The sequence below is a fragment of the Seriola lalandi genome, unplaced genomic scaffold (assembly GCF_002814215.2).
Source record: "Seriola lalandi dorsalis isolate HSWRI2012SDOR001 ecotype SW California unplaced genomic scaffold, Sedor1 jcf7180002054563, whole genome shotgun sequence".
Taxonomy (NCBI): domain Eukaryota; kingdom Metazoa; phylum Chordata; class Actinopteri; order Carangiformes; family Carangidae; genus Seriola; species Seriola lalandi.
In genome coordinates, this window is record NW_019525116.1 from 2,349,241 (window position 1) to 2,365,360 (window position 16,120).

The 16,120-nt window shown below is 37.5% G+C and overlaps 1 long non-coding RNA gene across 1 annotated transcript in view; it reads left to right on the forward strand.

Moving 5' to 3' along the window:
• Positions 1-16,120, forward strand: part of LOC111662512 (uncharacterized) — a 25,122-nt gene that overhangs the window by 5,678 nt on the left and 3,324 nt on the right. The window contains exon 2 of the long non-coding RNA XR_002761326.2: positions 11,967-12,167. This is a non-coding gene — a long non-coding RNA (uncharacterized LOC111662512). The remainder of the gene's footprint in view (positions 1-11,966; positions 12,168-16,120) is intronic.

The following is a 16,120-nucleotide window of genomic DNA, read 5'->3' on the forward strand; positions in this document are numbered from 1 at the left end:
GGCACTGGTGTAGTAATTAAACCGACAGGCACCAGGCTCATATCTAGAAGCGGGCGACTGGTCCTGCAGTTTGTGGAGTGAGGAGACGTGTTCGGACTGAACCGACAGCCTGACTTCATGTCAAGAGTTTAGGATTCTGGGCAATGTTAAAAAAATCTGACCTGCACTTCAAATCATTCAGATCCCACATGAGGGAAATGAAAGATTGAAACTCTTTATCTTCACTGTTGCAAAAGCAGTGACATACAGTTTGGCTTCACGGGTGGAAAAGGTTGAACGGTAACGGAGGATCCAGGATTAGCCTGTTTGCAAGTGCGACAGAAACTGAGAAGAGGCCGTGACCCAACCACAGAGCACCGATGAGGGGTTGCATCATTTTGTCTTTTCAGATTTCCACGACTCTTTTACAGATTTTAATACGCGAGGAAAACGTGCAAACTCCACACAAAAGACCCGGTTATAATTTACATTATTGATGGTGTTAGTCCTTTGTTTCACTCTATGATTTTTCATTTTTCTTCATTAATTTATTTCTCGTTTTTCTTCTTGAATTCTTACCTGATAAACTTTTAATTTGATCTTATTTAAAGGGAAACAAAGCCGACGTCACGCAGGTTTAGTCATGCCACAGTCAGTCTGTGAGGCTGTATTTAGACACAACAGTGTTGTCGGCTTAATGTTAACGCCGGCATGATAACATGCTCACGCTGGCAGCGCTAACATGCTAATGTTATAGTGTTTAACATGCTTACCGTCTTAGTTTAGCGCATTAGCTTGCTAAAAACTAAAAGCATATTGGACCAGTTTAAATATTGGGTGATGCTGGATGAAAGATGAAGGGATCATGAATGAGTGAACCGAGTTTCAACAGCAATCCATCAAACCTCCCAGAATCACTTTCCAACAGCTCAAAGTGGCTCAAAATAAACTTCATGTCAATTACAACTAAATCTTTAATGACTATAATCAATAATCGTAGTTATTAAATTTTCAGTTTCCAGTCTGTAGCTTTTAAGGTCAAACATTACTGAGTTAATAATTCAACTGGAAACAGAAGTGGAGGTCCAGTAAGTGAGGATTGTTTTTTTTTTTATAGATTAATGATTAAACTGAGGTAGTTTGACTGATTCTAGCCTTTTAAAATACTAAAAGTAAATTTATTATGTCATATACGGGTTTGGAATTGGGGTCGATCACATCCGGTACATTGATGAGGTTTTGAGGGCAGTTTTTAAGAGCGGGGCAGCGTGGACACTAAAGGAGGACAGGACGATGCCTAAGCCTCTTTAACAGTATGTAGGCTGGACATAGGAAGGAGCCGACCTCTTTAACAACACAGCCTGCAGTTCTGCTCTACGTCATGTAAACACTGGACTTACAGGCACCACAGCGAGTAACTGATATGTGTGTGTGTGTGTGTGTGTGTTGCGAGTGCACCAAGGAAATCAAATGAGATCAAATCAGCTCTCTCATATCTGTTATTTTCTAAGTCACCACCAGTGGTGTGAGTTGTGCATGAAGGGAACCTCCCAGAAATGTTCCTGTAAGTACAGTTAACTCACCTGAGCCGGTAAATCCGTGGCCTCTTTAAAGTGCGCCGGCAGATTATTATCAAACTGCTCCTCATGAACTGGCCTGACCTGAACAGCGCAGTGTTGACATCTCTGGATTGTAGGTCAATATGTCAGTGTTGGAGCAGACCCTTCCTCCGTCTGCGTACAAGGGGCTAATACTTAGGCCGCTAATTAGATTAACATGAAGACTCTGTAGGAAACTAGCACTGGAGCAGGAATATGATGAATATGACTTTACATTAAAGGGGGAAACGAGCAGCACATGTTTTTTAGCTTGTTAAACTTATGTAAACTTATCTTCTAAGTATGATTTCAATAGATGACTCTGTTCTTTCATGAGCCTTATGAATTCCTGTGTGTGTGTGTGTGTGTGTGTGTGTGTGTGTTCAGGTTCAACCATACTCTTTTTATGTCTTACTGCTTTGAGAAGCACCATATACAGAGCTGGCATACAGAACATATGATCTATGGGATGTATAGAGGTTTTCTTCCAACCCCACGAAAAGCTCCAACAAAAACCACAAGTGACTATTCTGGGACTGTGAGCACACCTTTCTCTTTTAATATCAAAAGTCCAGACGGGACTAAACCACAGTCTCTGGTGTCACTGCGGATTCACATTTAAATTCCTTCTTATATTTAAGAAGAAAAACGTCTGGGGCCATCTCGCCAAAAATAGCAAAACGTGACCATAAGCACAAACAGTTTGAAGCGTTTTTCTGAAAGATTAGAGAAGAGGCCATAAACACATTAATATTCACTCTGCTCCCAGTCGACTCTTTACCAGGCTTTACTTTTCCGTCCTGAAATATAAGCTGAATTCCCAGCAGCCTCGCGTGGCCGAATAATGACTCCCGCTCACGGTGTGGTGTCGTTTTTGTGATTACAGTAGCGGAAATGGTTTTAATAGAGATAATTCCTCTATCTGTCGGAGGTTTGAGAAGGAAAACGACAAACTAACATCGTCCGAGCGTGACAGGTGTGCTGCTGTATGGTGCAGCAGAGAAGTGGAGTACGTTGTAGGAGTGTGTCAAGAGGTTTTAATGGATGTTTAGATGCTTCTTTCTAACATGAAAGCTTGTCAACATTGGAGCCTCTCCGAAGACGGGAACAGCCGCCCTTTTTCGAGCGTTAATGTATATAGTCTTGTGCGTGAACTGCATGCATCTTGTCGTGTCACAACATGTCTGCCTCGTATGAATAAGGGCACAGAGAGCTCAGACCGTCTGGTGAATATGAGGTCAGATGGCGGTGAGCCGGTATTGGTGTTGACAGTTCTAGACTGCGTTCAGAGAGCAATGCCCGGCGGATCACATACAGCCTACTTTGCACAGGCGACACTTCCTAATCCCATCTGAGAACTTGCGGTCATTGACAGCAATATTGACCTCTGACCTCAGCCGCACACTTATATACGCAGCATCGGTGGTTTTCCTGACCTTTTTTTCCACCACCTGTCAGATGAACTCGACGACGCCTCCGTCGACACCACCAGTCGTCTTCCAAATACATTTCATTTCATCCATTACTTTAGTTGCTCTGTTACATTTAATTATTTTGCCATTTATCTCTTACTTCAGCTGATAATCAATCAGCTATTTAAAGCATGTGTCTGTTCATTTTAGTTAGTCTATTAAACCTTCTATAAATTACCTTTATATCACCTGTTTATTCATTTAGCTGCTTAAACCATGTATCATTTAATCTGAGGTATTCAACCTTCTATTTGACTGTTTCACTTGCTGTTTATTCATTACTTTTAATTAACTATTTTAACTATTTTATCACTTAGTTTTGACTAACTGCTTAAAACTTCTAATTAGTTTTCCTGCACCTTCAACACGTGTTGTTCAGGTGTAAAAGTTGACTTAATATGTGGATTTCACTTCTTTTCTTCTTTTCTTATTTTTTCAAATTAGTTCGGCTACTTGACAATTTTTCCACGAACCCACACGCAAATTACCATAATACCCCTCCAGGATGCAAGTACCCCTGGATCACTGTGCTGAGTGAGACTCTTACATTAGGTTTTACACACAGTTACATATTCATTGCTTTTGTGCCTTTAGTGGTCAAACTGCTCAAGAATGTCTCCCGCTGTTTCCTTAATCCTCTGTGTTGTCATCTGTAGAAGAGTTTTCTTTTTCAAATGTTGGGGGAACAAAAATTGAAGCCATTTTGTATCGGGGTCAGTCGGACTGATCCCTCGTAAGGAGCTTCTGTTCCACATGAGACAAAATGCTGCGGTGAGGATGTAAGACAGGAGCATAAATCTGGGCTCCGGTGAACGTTTGATTCTGACTGACTAATCAAGCTTTTTTTCTTTCTTCTTCTTTGTCAAGGCTCTGCAACTTTGAGACAAAGACTCATCAATTTCAGTCTATTCTTAAAACCTACTCGTGATGTTTTCAAACTATTTCTGTTTCTATATATCATCGTGCTGCCGTGCGTGTCATTCTATTTGATCTCCCCAATCTCTGATGTTTTTGTTTTTTTTTCTCCATTTGCTGTGGCCTTGATGTCGACGCGCTATTTTATATTGTGCACCTTGTTGTTTTCCTGATCTGTCATCTGTCACCTCTTTTTCTATCGCTTGATTAAGACGTACTTTGTAGCGGATTTCAGAGGCACTGCACAAATATATTATTCATGAAGGGGGTAACTGTTGTTTTTGTTGTTGCTGTAAAATTAGGCTGGATATCAAAATCTTAAAAACACCCCTGCTTTGTGTTTTACATAAGTCATTTTAATTCCAGTTCTGTCCTCTTCTCCCCTTCGATTGAAATTCCATGCCACGGCTTACAGAAATTCACTTCAAATGCAACTAATGATTTTTCTCATTCATGCAAACACATTATGCATTTCCATTTCCTATCTGCCACGCTTCTTTAAGCTTTGAGGTGCAAAAATCCCTTCAGTTTTAGTCCAAATCTTTTACTTTTGTGGCAACTAGCAAATTCTTTCATATATGGATTTGCCCGTAGTAAATATATTCATTTTCATTCTATTTCATTAACAGGATTTTTTTTTTCTCCTATACTTTATATTTCCATTTAAAAGTCCAGTTCCTGAGTATCTGTCTACTGCTGAATAAGCCTGTGAAGAATACTTTGTTTTTTGGGTTTTTTTTGCAAGGCATCATATTGTGATGGTGACTTATTAACATAATGACTGAGGAGGCAGTAGATACTTTGTTTTCAGTAACTTGTGCTGTGGTTTCAACGTCTTGTTCTGCAGAAAGATTAAAGTTATTATTCTGACCTTCTGTGCACTGATCATTGGTGCAGGAGGAAGTTTTCAGGAGGAAAAGGTGGATTTTATTGTCACTTCTATTGCAATTGCATCAATAAGCGGATGATTTGTCTTTTTTATTGTTAGTTGCAACAATCTATTTCTCTTCTATTTTAGTCTCCATCCAGGGATGCAGTGAATTTTTCCTTTGTGTGTCAGAGTTATGTAAGACTTTAAGACGCCAGCGTGCTGAACTAATTGGACACTGGTGAGAATTCTCTGAAGGGCATATTGACCTGAATCTCATTTCTCAGGCTTACGTCTTTTGTCGTCATGAGCGTTTCTCAAAACATTGTCAGGAACTCTTTGAGTGTCGTTGAGCACAGACACTTAACCAGGGTTGTACTTTTATTCCCTCTATATCATTTCCTTGAGCGTATTTGTCAGTGAAGCATTCGTCAAGTGAAAATGGTGCCGTCGCCTCCGAGATTTTTTTGATTACCCAAATAAATCAAATGAAATCCATCATCGCTATATGTCCATGTAGGAATGAAATGAGTTGTAAATTAGTCAGTTCTGAGCTTTCTCCTCAGCGAAGGTTTTCAATATGATTTCTGCTCTGAGGTGTCATGTCAAGGCACAAATGTCTCATCCATCAATATACTGAAACTCGTCTTTTAGAGTTTGCTGCAGGCTCCTCTCCACCTGAAGGGGGAAAAAAATCAATCTTTCCTTTTGATTGTCACTGTGCAGCGATGCATTGTAGGCACAGCGAGAGCATTATTCCCCGGCTGGGACTTCGCCAAACTCCCCACCCCCCCCCCCCCACCCTCAGTCCTCTGAAACTCCTCAGTGATTCTCTTAAAATTGGGATTTCAGAGCACAGATGCAAAACTTTACAGCAAGGTCCCCTCTGCCATAAAACGGTGTTGTTTCTCACCTCACAGACTGAGGGCGAGCTGTGAGCTGCACGTGCAGCAGCAGGTGTGTGGGTATGTAATTATTAATATGCCATATTCCATTTGAAGCAGGAAAGAAAAACATCATGCGAAGGAAAGAAAGGAGGCAGTGGACAATCCAACTATCTGACAGCCATTATGGCAAAGTCAGAATAAAAAACAGGAGAATAAACATTGAGATTCATGTTGCACAGAACATGCTGAATACTATTTGTTGAAACCCAACCTTTTTATATGAATCAGAAATGAAAGCAAGGACAAAATGAGAAACAGGAGAGATGTACTTTTTTATTTCCTTCATGGGGAAACTTGCACCTCACTGTTACATCAAAACCCATCTTACAAAACCCAATTACTGTTTACAAAAACTGTAGAGATTTTCTTGTATGTGTCAGCCGCACTGATATCAGATCTGTCACACAGGATGACTGCTTTGAGTCTCTGCAGGGAAAGCGTGTGATTGGCTGAAAGTGAACACAAAAGTATCACAGAAACTTGAAGAAAAGGCAGTGATGTCGATAGTTTTATAGTTTTGCTTTTATATTTAACAGATGTATAATCTTGCATGTGAATATACAGTATTTGCATATCAGTAGCTTTAAAGGTTTCACCGTTGCTATGGTGAAGCATGGTTACGTTATACAATCGTAGTTTATCTGATGAGGGGAACAGTAAACACAAGAAGGATAAGAGTGCATGACACAACAACAGTGCAGCTACAGGTTGTATCTGCTTACATCAGGAGATTTAAACGCTTTGATTATTATGGTAAAGCTTCGGATCACAGCCTGAGAATTACAGTGTCATTATTTAGTATATACAGTCTATAGATACAATATTAATCAGGCACCTATTGTATATGTACAAACAAACCGTTACAGTAGGTTCTGTCATATCATCAGATAGAAAACAATTTAGGATCCAAACATTCAGTGTCAAACTATTCATAAATTGTGTGTTTTTGGCACCATGAGAGTAAAAGGACATATAAGCTGAGCCTGCTCGGTGTTTAATTTGTACCTGGTCATTTAAAAAGGTGGTTTGGTTTGTGAAAGTGAAAGTGATCATTATCAAAATTAAAGGCAGAAACAAGACAATTATAGCTACACACAGCTTACATGCGAACTACGCTTCTATCTAAATTATCCTTGGAAAGCAAACATCCTGTCTCACTTCAGCTGAACACAAAATGTTGTTCATTCAAGTGAAAACAGAGGAGTGAAACATGTGAAACGGTGCCGGTGTACAACAGACAGAGAAACAGACTTCGCCGCAGATCCTGTGGCCAAAATTCGATTTCTAGCCGCAAAACATTTGAACAGAAACAGGAGGGTGAGGAGGGGGCTCTGCACCGGGGAGTGAATCACACCGGCAGTCCCACAACAACAAAACTAACAGAGGGAACGAGACGGGAAGACGATTCATCTGCTCTCTGAAATCATTTTCGGGAGCAGTGGGTAGATTTCTGACGCTGCAGCAGCTTAATGAGAGAACAAACATCAAAACCATTATCATCTGTCATCCTCATGACTGCTTCAACTGGTGATCTTTAAAGCCCCCTCTGTGCATTTACAACTTTAACCCCATAACTAACGCCTGATATTTCAACTGCTTTGCTCTTTACTTATAGTTTAATTGATCACTCCCTCAGGACTGAGCAGACTGAAGCTCAGCTGCAGAGAGGAATATATAAACACTTTTATATATAACACCTAGGTGCATCTGCACTGTACTAATGAGGTGTGAGAAACATAAAAGGGCCCAGATTTGTTCTTAATCCTGCAGGGAGAGGAAGAATCACATGGACTGAGAATAAACTTGACCTGACTAGGGAAGCGTTTGGTTTTTCATCCTCCTGAAAAGCATAAACTCTCCCTTCACACTCTGGGATGCCCACGTAGTGATAGTAGTTGAGCCAACTGCTCAGAGTGGGTGTAGAGCAAACGGAAAAAGGTCCAGAAAGACAAGAGAAACCACAACAGTGAAAGTGAAGTACAGTGGATTAGAAAGAGGATGGGTGGGTAGATCAGGTGAGGCTGTAATCTGGGCTTTAAGGCTTTCACTGGTATTAAGGGACTTATTAGATTGGAGCGATTTCTCCTCAGAGGGAGAGACTAATTGGATATCACCAAATAAGAGAGCCCGACGTTGTCATGACACAGGGCCAGGATAGCGGAGGTGGATGACGCTTGCACTGGCTTGAAAGCACTGGAACCGGCATTGATAGCAATTGATCGAAGCTAATGATGCAGAGACAACCCAGAAAACAAACACGCACTAACACACGCGCACACGTACACAATCATGTATGTTCTACTGTAGCATATGCATGATTTCTCAAGCAAACGCAGACACACACACACAGCACACCTTCTTGTCAACAAACACCCCCCCCAGAGGAAGAAACGGTGACAACATGTAGAGGGATTAATATGTGTATCTTGCGTGTTGGCATGCCTGACACGTCGGGAGTATGAATGCTTCTGCTGTAATTAGATTCTTCACCGCCTGCCTATCACACAAATCTCAAGCAGAAGAGCAGCATTGCCTGCAAATCAGTACCACTATACCGCTATGAATAACAGAGAGGCGACCGAGGAGAAAAAAAAGAGATGGGTGCAAAAGGGCTAAACAGATAGAGAATGGTTTTTTGCACATCTGAATGCAGGAAAGAGCGATAAAAAAGATTAAAGAAAGGGAGATGAATAGAGGAGAAAATAAAGAAGCGAAAGGTTGTTCGGTGCAGCAAGTGCTCAGAGGCATCCCTCGGAGGCGGTGCACAGGAGAATGATAAAACACGGTCCCACTGAGGGGAAATTAGTCTTTTGAGTTGATAGGATGTGATTTTACATTCTGCAGTGGCACGTGGTCATGTGTCAGTCAGCGATGCCGCAGCTTCCCTGTAACTCTCCGCCTCTCCGTGTAATTTCACTCTGCACACATGTTTCCTGTGTTTCCTCTCTGCCTGCAGACCTGATAAATGCTGCATTCATTACTGGATACGAATGAAAAGGAATGAGACAGAAAAAGAAACCTGAAAAGGTTATTTATGAGAGGCTTTTTTTCTTTTTTTACATTTCCAGCAGCTATATATTTACTGGATGAAAAAATAAGCTGGGAACAAATTAATAAGAGAGCTGATACTCAGAGTCTGTTTCATTACTTGACTGTCATTGCTGTATATGTTTAGCATGAGCAGTAAATATATGAATTAAGTAATTACTTATTTTTACTGCTGCACCCATCCAGAGAGCTTTTAACAGGAACATCTGTGTACGGTGGTGTGTTCAACATAATGTCTCTCTTCTGTTTTTCCCTTCACACACGAGTACACATGCTGAACAACACACACACACACACACATATGCTTGGATTAATGCATATTTATATGTTTATGGCTTCAAATGTTGCCCATAAATTCACAATCTGTTCAGCTTTATTATTCTGTCCTGTGTGTGTGTGTGTGTGTGTGTGTGTGTGTGTGTCTGTACAAGGTAGGTTTTGCCCTTGGCTAGCTAAACATCCCGTCTCGAGCCCACAGTGTAGTAATGTACTCATTAATACTTAACTGAGTCTATAACACTGCGATGCTGCTCATTAAATCCAGGAAGCGCAGGAACACACATTATAGATCCTGTATGTTGTGAGCGGCTGTGAGATAATAAAATGGACAGCATGCTGAGCATTTTAAAACAGTCTGGTCCCTGAAGGTTTGATATGATCGTAAATGTTACACTCATGGATGGATGACTGAAAAGGCCTACGGGGCACGTCCAGGGGCCCAAAGAGCCAGGGGGGCTCATAGACCAGAGCGTCTGTTTGATGTGACTGTTTCTTACTGGAAAGTCAGAGCGCTCAGTTAAAAGTAGAAAGTCTCATCTGAGTATCTGTTAAACCAGTAATCCAGTTTGAGCTTAATACTGAAGCTGAGCTGCAGATTTTCAACCAGCAGCAGCACCTGAGCAAAATGTCACTGACAGAGACACAAAACAACAACAAAGAGACACAAAACAACAACAAAGAGACACAAAACAACTATAAAGAGACACAAAACAACAACAAAGAGACACAAAACAACTATAAAGAGACACAAAACAACAACAAAGAGACACAAAACAACTATAAAGAGACACAAAACAACAACAGAGACACAAAACAACTATAAAGAGACACAAAACAACAACAAAGAGACACAAAACAACTATAAAGAGACGCAAAACAGCAACAAAGAGACACAAAACAACAACAAAGAGACACAAGACAACTACAAAGAGACACAAAACAACAACAAAGAGACACAAAACAACTACAAAGAGACACAAAACAACTACAAAGAGACACAAAACAACAACAAAGAGACACAAAACAACTATAAAGAGACACAAGACTTTCAAAGAGTTGCAAAATAACCAGTAAGCAATGCAAAACAACTACAAAGAGACACAGAAAGACCAAAAATAACACTGTGTCTCTTTCAGTCTGGGTGTCTTCTTGCTTTTATGTGTGGGACCCACAGTTACACTGAAGGCTTCATCAGATCTTTTTTCTGTTTTTTCTATAACCTTTTTGTATGGCTTTAATGTTTTTTTTTTCTCCAATTTGTCATATCTTTCTTAAAATGATCTCTAAATATTTTCTCACTTAGTACCGTACACACAGCTCTGTTTTTGCAACTGTTTACATTTATTAACTCATTAAATTCAGATCTTTGCGATGCATTGAATTATATATATTCTATTTAAGTATCTCCTTTTACAGAAAATGTCTGGGCCCTTTCATCTTCACTGTGTACATGCCTGTCTCCGTAAGCCCTTACATCCAGGATTTCTGAGCTTTAGCATATATCGTGGATTTAATGATAACCCTGGGAATACATGATACATGTTCCTTAAGATTGTCTTTTTTGTCTCTAATCAAGATATGTGAAACATTTTGTATGCTTTTCTGATGTTATGTCTTCCTCTCTTTCCCTCCCAGCCTGTCTCTCTTTCCTCCTCTGGTTTTCTGTGGGACTTCTTTCTCACACTTAATAACATCAGAATAAAGTCTAACATACCAGTGTTTCACGCTGGCTCACTCCACAATGTGATTTTATTTAAAAAAAACAGCAGCAGCAAGAAATTCAAGTTGATATATCCATGGGGACAAGTAGTTGTATATTCATGCAGTCTGTTAAATGCCTCAGACCCAGCTCTGCTACAGCATATTTTGTCTCCTATGCACCACACTGATCTTAGACAGCCTCCTCTGCACCCAAATCCCAGCTGTAGGCATGTGGAGCCAAGGTGGAAGTTTCACTTTAGTCCCTCACCCACACACACACTGCCGCAATGTGCAGACACATAATAGCAAAGAAATTCGGTGTGAGAAAGAAGTCCCACAGAAAACCAGAGGAGGAAGGAGAGACGGGCTGGGAGGGAAAGAGAGGAAGACAGAGCAGAACAAGAAAGAAGGAGGAAAGAACAAGGGGAGTGGATGGGGAGTGATGCTACAGCTCGATGCGAGAGTGAGGGGAGGTAAATCTTCAGATAGGGCTCGGAGAGAAGAGAGAAAAGAGGAGAAGCGTTGAGGGAATAGCACTTTCCACCCCTCCCCAGTCACCACTGTCAGGGCTAATATCTCATTACTAGTCTTAGCTGGCGGCTCTCAGGCAGTCAGGGAGAGGTCAGGAAAGCTCCAGAGAGACAGACTAACAGTGAGGCTCTCATTGAACCTAATAGCATAAAAGTCCGGAGACATGGAAAGACTCCGAGGAATGGTCTTGGAAGAGGTTTCGAGAGGAGATGCTTTCATATGGCTAATTGTGGGAACTGAAGTACATGTAACACTTGCATCAATACACCTATTCATATGCTGTTTGAAAATGAGCAGAGAATGTCTGGTATTTCATTTGCTTTGGCAGGAGAGGAGAGGAGAGGAGAGGAGAAGAGAAGAGAAGAGAGGAGAGGAGGGGAGGGTGCAAATATACAGGAAATGAAAGGTTTAAGTGAGGAATTACAGCACTTGCAAGATATCCTAGACCACAAGCAGGAGAGGGAGGGAGGCTTTGCTTTCTAATCTATAATTTTTTATTCTTTGTCTATATTTTATTCCCACTTCAGTCTATAATATGTCTCTTTAACAACATAGAAGGGAACAAAAAAAAGGGTTTGTTAAATCCCTCATATTCCACAATGAGGTAATCTCTCTTTTACACCTGCAGGGGGCATATGAGTGTCACTCAGCAGAGCCCGGCCGTTCACTGTTGCAGCCATCTGCAGGTGAACTCTGCTACTTGGGTTTTAAGTCTGTGGCAGAGAGGGTGAGAGAACACAGATCACTATGGTTTCCCACTGCTGTATATCTGACCGCAGCTCGGCATCACACACACACTTCATGCATACCAGAGTCGGCTATGAATAAAGTAAGTGGTTTTGTGGGTAGCACTCTTATTGTGTGGACATCCAATCCTCTGTATACTATCATCTGGGCTTTAGATGCAGTGGATAGAGGCTGAGCTTATGCATTGTTGCTTTGGTTATATCATACATTACATACCAGTGCAGATCATGACATGTTATATCCCAGTGTGCAATCCTGTAGTTGATATTGGTTTGTGACATTCTGCATTCTGTATTCTGTGGTTTGTGTTTTCATATTTAATATCTGGATCCAATCTTTGAGCTCCACTTAGTAGGTTTTGACCACAAGGGGGCAGACAGCAACATGTCTGGTGTCTCTTTGTGAGTCTGAGTTTCAGCCGCTTTTTCATTTCAGTTGTCTGCCAAGTTGCACTGGGCAGGGACTGTCACTGTTCCATAGTTATCTGAAAGCTTTTGTTCTCATAAAAGCACTGTGAGGTAAAAGTACATTTATGTTTAATAAGGACAAAACGCATACAAAAATGTAATATATGATATATGTCCTTATATCAATAGTAGTGTTGCCATAAATGTGACCTATGATGGGATACATTATTATTATTAAATATCCTCAGGATAGAGGAAGGTATAAGTTATATAGAAAATACTTAAAATTTGGATTTGTAAATATATCAAAAATATTTATATGATGAATTTTTATATTGTATAACATGTTGTGACCATAAATGTTAATGATATACAGTATATTTCATTTATATATCCAAGTTTATTTGTTTTTTATATTCTGGTCGTTCTTTTTTTGTTGCTGATTATAATTTTTTGTTAGTTTGCTGTTTGTTGCTGTTGGTTTAAATAAAAACATCATTGTATACTAAGGAAGAAAAAAATTCATCATATACTAAGGCATAAAAAGTCATAGTTTAGTAAGGCATAAAAAAGTCACAGTATATTAAGACATCAAAACATAGAGGTGTATGAATGCCTAAAAATGTCATACAGTAGTGAGGTGTAAAAATATGGTCATATTATGGTAATGCATAAAAAGTCATGAAAACCACACACTATAGTAATGCATTAAAGGTAATTAAAATGACATATATTAGTGAGGCATAAAAACTTAATAGTAAAGTAAGGCATAAAAAGTCATAAAAATGTCACATTATAGTAAGGCATAAAAAGTCATAAAAACGACATAGTATAGTAAGACATAAAAAATCATAAAAACGACATAGTATGATAAAAATGTAAAAGTTATGAAAATGTTGTTTTTTAGCAAGACATAAAAAGGCCATATTATAGAAATGCACAAAAAGTCATAAATGCATAGTATAGTTAGGTATAAAAAGTCATAAAAATACAAAGTCATAAAAAGTCATAAAAATCACATAGTATATTAAGGCATTAAAAAATTATTAAAAAAGACATAGTATTATAAGGCATAAAAAGTCATAAGAAAGTCATAGTATAGTAAGGCATAAAAAGTCATAAAACGACATTGTATAGTAAGGCATAAAAAGTAATAAAAAAGTAACAGTGTAGTAAGGCATAAAAAGTCATTAAATACGTCATAGTATAGTAAGGCATAAAAAAATCATAAAAACTACATAGTATAGTAAGGCACAAAAAGTCATGAAAGTCAAAGTATAGTTAGGTATAAAAAGTCATAAAATTACAAAGTCATAAAAAGTCATAAAACATCATAGTATATTAAGGCATTAAAAAATAATTGAAAAAGACATAGTATTATAAGGCATAAAAAGTCATAACAAATTCATAGTATAGTAAGGCATAAAAAGTCATAAAACCACATAGTATAGTAAGACATAAAAAATCATAAAAACGACATAGTATGATAAAAATGTAAAAGTTATGAAAATGTTGTTTTTTAGCATAAACAATCATACAATTGACATAGTATAGTAAGGTATAAAAAGTCATTAAATATGTCAAAGTATAGTTAGGTATAAACAATCATACAATTGACATAGTATAGTAAGGTATGAAAAGTCATAAAAATCACATAGTATATTAAGGCATTAAAAAATTATTAAAAAAGACATAGTATAGTAAGGCATAAAAAGTCATAAAAAAGTCATAGTATAGTAAGGCATAAAAAGTCATAAAACGACATTGTATAGTAAGGCATAAAAAGTAATAAAAAAGTAACAGTGTAGTAAGGCATCAAAAGTCATTAAATACGACATAGTATAGTAAGGCATAAAAAGTCGTAAAAAAACATAGTATAGTAAGGCATAAAAACTCATTAAATATGTCACAGTATAGTAAGGCATTAAAAAGACATAAAAAAGTTATAGTATAGTAAGGCATAAAAAGTCATAAAAAAGTCACAGTATAGTAAGGCATAAAAAGTCATAAAAAAGTCATAGTATAGTAAGGCATAAAAACTGATAAAACGACATTGTATAGTAAGGCATAAAAAATCATAAAAACTTCATAGTATGATAAAAATTAAAAAGTTATAAAAATGTCATATTATATCAAGACATAAAAAGGTCATATTATAGAAAGGCATAAAAAAATCATAAAAACTTCATAGTATGGTAAGGCACAAAAAGTCATGAAATTACAAAGTCATAAAAAGTCATAAAACATCATAGTATATTAAGGCATTAAAAAATAATTGAAAAAGACATAGTATTATAAGTCATAAAAAGTCATAAGAAATTCATAGTATAGTAAGGCATAAAAAGTCATAAAACGACATTGTATAGTAAGGCATAAAAAGTCATTAAATATGTCACAGTATAGTAAGGCATAAAAAATCATAAAAAAGTCATCGTATAGTAAGGCATAAAAAGTCATAAAACGACAGAGTACAGTAATGCATAAACAGTCATACAATTGACATAGTATAGTAAGGCATAAAAAGTCATAAAATGTCATAGTATAGTAAGGCATAAAAAGTCAATAAAAACGTCATAGTATAGTAAGGCATAAAAAGTCATAAAAAGACATAGTATAGTAAGGCATAAAAAGTCATACAAATGCATAGTATAGTAAGGCATAAAAACTCATAAATATGTCACAGTATAGTAAGGCATAAAAAGTCATAAAAAAGTCATATTATAGTAAGGCATAAAAGGTCATTATATATGTCACAGTATAGTAAGGCATAAAAAGTCATAGTATAGTAAGGCATAAAAAATCATAAAAAAGTCATTGTATAGTAAGGCATAAAAAGTCATAAAACGACATAGTATAGTAAGGCATAAAAAGTCATCCAATCGACATAGTATAGTAAGGCATAAAAAGTCATTAGATATGTCACAGTATAGTAAGGCATAAAAAGTCATACAATCGACATAGTATAGTAAGGCATAAAAAGTCATTAAATATGTCACAGTATAGTAAGGCATAAAAAATCATAAAAAAGTCATCGTATAGTAAGGCATAAAAAGTCATAAAACGACATAATATAGTAAGGCATAAAAAGTCATTAAATATGTCACAGTATAGTAAGGCATAAAAAGTCATAAAAAGTCATAGTATAGTAAGGCATAAAAAATCATACAAATGTCATAGTATAGTAAGGCATAAAAAGTCATAAAACGACATAGTATAGTAAGGCATAAAAAGTCATACTATAGTAAGGCATAAAAAGTCATAAAAACGTCATAGCATAGTAAAGCATAAAAAGTCATAAAAAGGTCATACTATAATAAGGCATTAACAGTCATAGAATATTGAGGCATAAAAAGTCATAAAAAGGTCATAGTATAATAAGGCATAAAAAGTCATAAAAACGACATAGAATAGTGAGGCATAAAAAGTCATAAAAACGTCATAGTATAGTAAGGCATAAAATGTCATAAAATCGTCATAGTATAGTAAAACATAAAAAGTCATAAAAACGTCATAGTATAGTAAGGCATAAAAAAGTCAGCATAGTAAGGCATAAAAAGTCATACTATAGTAAGGCATAAAAAGTCATAGTATAGTAAGGCATAAAAAGTCATAAAAACGACATAGTATA